The sequence below is a fragment of the Callorhinus ursinus genome, unplaced genomic scaffold (assembly GCF_003265705.2).
Source record: "Callorhinus ursinus isolate GAN/ISIS: 27379988/994484 unplaced genomic scaffold, GSC_fseal_2.0 scaffold532, whole genome shotgun sequence".
NCBI classification, from domain to species: Eukaryota; Metazoa; Chordata; class Mammalia; order Carnivora; family Otariidae; genus Callorhinus; species Callorhinus ursinus.
Window position 1 is genome coordinate 9,058 of NW_027397587.1, and position 4,421 is coordinate 13,478.

Consider the following 4,421-nt stretch of genomic DNA (forward strand, 5'->3'; position numbering starts at 1 on the left):
TACAAATCGGGTCACTCAGTGTGCAGCCTTTGCAGACTGGATTCTTTCACTTAAAAAAAATACATGTAAAGTTCATCCATGTGATTGTATAGGGTGATGGTTCATTTCTTTTTATTGCTGAATAGATTAACAGGAGAAAAACAAGTCAAAGTTTAATATCATGCATATGTCCTGTATTCATGGGAGTTACCCAGGAAAATGGAGTAATTCCTTGAAGTGGCCCAGCCCTCACCCTAAATGCTATCTTCAGCTAAAGACCAAAAGATTTTGGGTGATGGGAAGGTCAGTTAAGGGATGTTCTCAGGTGAGCACAGTAAATGAGGGTATGGTTGTAACACAGCTTTAAGTCTGTGCCTTCTCTTCCGGTAAGAGTTTCTTGAGATTTAGTAATTCTGTTCCTGATACAGAGGGAGACAGGCTTACAAATGGGGTGTTCCTTTATAAGTGTACATTTCACTCACCAAATGGCAACATTTACCCAGTTGTCAGAGATTCTCCCATATCTGGCGTTTCTTAAAATTAATCAGCCAAAATATCCCTTGTGCCAAAGAGGTATAATTTGCATGGCATATTCTGCTTCCTTCACATGGATGCACTTAGTTTGCTTATGGATTCATTTATGGAAGGACATCCTGGTTTCTTTAACTTTGTAACCATTATGAATAGAGCTACCGTGTATAACTGCATGTGAGTTTTTGTTCTGAAATAGTTTTTCAAAGCAGTTGCTAAATACTAGAAGTGCAATTGTTGGATCTTAACATAAGACTTACTTAGGTTTGGAAAAAAATGGCCAAAATGTCTTCTGAAGGGACAGTTGCTGCCATTCCTCACCTTCCAGCAATTGGAGTTCTTGTTTTTGGAGTTTAGTATTTGTGATAGGTGTGCAGTGCTGTCTCACAGTTGTTTAAATTTGTACTTTCCTAATGATGATGCAAACATATTTTTGTATGCTTATTTTGTATCTGTATATCTTCTTTGTCCAGGCATCTGTTCAGATCCTTACCCATTATCAATTAGGATGTTTGTTTCCTTATCGTTGATTTCTGATAGTCTTTTGTATTTTTTGAATACAAATCTTTTACCGGATTTGCGCTTTGCAAATATTTCCTCCAGTTCGTGGCTTTTCTTTTAGTTTTCTGAGCAAGGTCTTTCACAGAGCAAAAGTTTTTTTTTTTTAAGATTTTATTTATTTATTTGACAGAGAGAGACACAGCGAGAGAGGGAACCCAAGCAGGGGGATTGGGAGAGGGAGAATCGGGCTCCCCGCTGAGCAGGAGCCCAAAGTAGGGTTCGATCTCAGGATCCTGAGATCATGACCTGAGCCGAAGGCAGACGCTTAATGACTCAACCACCCAGGTGCCCCACAAAATTTTAATTTTAGGAAGTTCATGTTATATTTTTTTTCATTTGTGGATTGGCTTTTGGTGTTGTGTGTTAAAACTCATCACTGAACCCAAGACCATGTGGATTTTCTTTTTTTACTTTTTGTTTTTTGAAAGATTTTATTTATTTATTTGACAGAGAGAGAGAGAAAGAGAGAGAGCAAGCACAAGCAGGGGGAACAGCAGGCAGGGGAGAAGCAGGCTTCCTGCTGAGCAAGAACCCCGACGTGGGGCTCGATCCCAGGACCCTGGGATCACGACCTGAGCCGCAGGCAGCCGCTTAACCGACTGGGCCACCCAGGCGCCCCCTTTATTTTGATAGTTTTACGTTTTAAATTTATCTACAATTTTGAATGAATTTTGGTGTAAGTTGTAAAGCCTGTGTCTGCATTTCACTTAATTCCGTATGGTTTCTAATTAATAGTTTCTATTTCTGGAGAAGTCAGGGGATAATTGGACTCCATTTCAGTTCCAATTTCCCAAATGTAATGGATTCAGTTGGACCCCAGATGGGTCAGGTGCCTCCATGCAACTGAGTGCACCGCATCCTGCACTGCCCCCACCTCCCGCAGGGGGCGCCCGAGTCCCGCTCCGCGACCCCTGCGGGGCATGCGCGCTCAGCCCCCCTCCTCCCGTGAGAGGACAGGTGTTCCAAGGCCTCAGGACCGACCCACTGTGCTGACGCCCAGGCTTCGGGAGGACTTGGGGCCTCAGCCACGTTCAGGAGCCGGCCCCCTCAGGACCCGCTGTGGAGACTTCGGGAGGACGTGGGGCCAGGTCCACGCTGACAGGAACCGGGCCTCCTCTGGACCCGCTGTGGGGACTTCGGGAGGACGTGGGTCCGTGTCCACGCTGACGGGAGCCGGGCCTCCTCAGGACCCGCTGTGGAGACTTCGGGAGGACGTGGGGCCGTGTCCACGCTGACGGGAGCCAGCCTCCACAGGACCCGCTGTGGAGACTTCGGGAGGACGTGGGGCCACGTTCACGCTGATGGGAGCCGGGCCTCCTCAGGACCCGCTGTGGAGACTTCGGGAGGATGTGGGTCCGCGTCCACGCTGACAGGAACTAGGCCTCCTCAGGACCCGCTGTGGAGACTTCGGGAGGACGTGGGACGTGTCCACACTGACGGTAGCCGGCCTCCTCCGGACCCGCTGTGGAGACTTCAGTAGGACGTGGGTCCGTGTCTACACTGATGGTAGCCGGGGCTCCTCAGGACCCGCTGTGGAGACTTCAGGAGGACATGGGGCCGTGTCCACACTGATGGTAGCCGGGGCTCCTCAGGACCCGCTGTGGAGACTTCAGTAGGACGTGGGTCCGCGTCTACACTGACAGGAGCCGGGCCTCCTCAGGACCTGCTGTGGAGGACGTGGGTCCGCGTCCACGCTGACGGGAGCCGGGACTCCTCAGGACCCACTGTGGAGGACGTGGGTCCGCGTCCACGCTGACAGGAGCCGGCCTCCTCTGGACCCGCTGTGGGGACTTCGGGAGGACGTGGGTCCGCGTCCACGCTGTCGGGAGCCGGGCCTACTCAGGACCCGCTGTGGAGACTTCGGGAGGAGGTGGGGCCTCGTCCACGCTGATGGTAGCCGGGGCTCCTCAGGACCCGCTGTGGAGACTTCAGGAGGACATGGGTCCGCGTCCACGCTGACAGGAACTAGGCCTCCTCAGGACCCGCTGTGGAGACTTCGGGAGGAGGTGGGGCCTCGTCCACGCTGACGGGAGCCGGCCTCCTCAGGAACCGCTGTGGACGACGTGGGGTCGCGTCCACGCTGACGGGCTCCGGGTCTCCTCTGGACTCGCGGAGGGAGGAGAAGGTGAGGAGAAGCCGCCTGAGCGGGACTGCGGAGGGGGTGTGAGCTCACAGGACCCCGCGGAGGAAGGGCGCGCTGTGTAGACGCCGGGGCTTTGTGCGCGGTGACGCGGGTTCCCACGCGGTGCTGTGCGCGGGGCTGTCGGGTCTCCCCTTCCTGGGCTCGGATCCGCTCGGTGGTCCCGGGGTCTGTGTTCACGCGTCCCTCGGATTCGGTTCCGGGGCTCCTCAGGCAGGCTGCGGTCAGGCAGCGGACACCCACCGCGGCGCTCGTGCTCCCCGGGCCTCGGCCCTGCGTGTCCTCCCCGCGTCCACACCTTCGGGATCGGGGTGGGGCTCCGCCTCCGTCACGAAGGTCGGCGGCTCGGCTTCTCTGGGCCATGCTGACGTGGTGGTTTGAAGAGGAACCGACTCTGCGGGAAACCCGTCACCGCAGCGCAGACCCTCTCTCTCCACACTCAGACCCCAGCCGGCGTCTCCTCACCACACGCGGGGTGCTTCAGGGTGTGTTACCCCCGACGGGGACACTGTCCCGCGGAACCACCACAGAACCCGACGTGAGGACGTCATCCCGGTGCCCACGTTATAACCCAGGCCACGGGCCCACTTCCCCTGTCGCCACCTGCCCCGCGGTCTGAAGCGTCCTTTCCATTCGGATCCAGTTCTTTCTGGAACTGCTCCCGACACGCTGCCTTATTTGGGTGACCTTGGTGGTTGTAAAGAGCGCGATGGGTCCAGTCTGGGTGGACGGTCATGGCTTGTAACGGGGGCTGTTTTCAGTGGCCGTCCACGTCGTGACCTGCATCGGTCCCTCATTCCCGTGTTCACTGTGACTAAACATAGTCACAGTGACCCCTCAGAACGTGTCAGGTGCACAGTTCTCGGCCTTAGCTGGGTTCCCACGGTGGCACGTCATTCTCCAGAACTTCTTCCTTCTCCCCGAGGGCGGCTCTGTATGCGGGAGACACCAGCTCCCCATCCCCCTTTCCCTCGGCCCCTGCAGCCACATTCTACTGTGTGTCTCGGGACACTTCATGTAAGTGGTACCACAGGGTGTCTGTCCTTCTGTCACTGGCTGATGTCACTCAGCGTGATGACTTCCAGCTTCATACGTGTTGTCGCCTGTGTCAGAGCCCCCTTCGTTTTTAAGGCTGAATCGTGTTCCGTTGTGTATACACCACGTTTTGTTTATCGATTCGTCTGTCAGTGGAAACTTGGGTTGCTTCCAC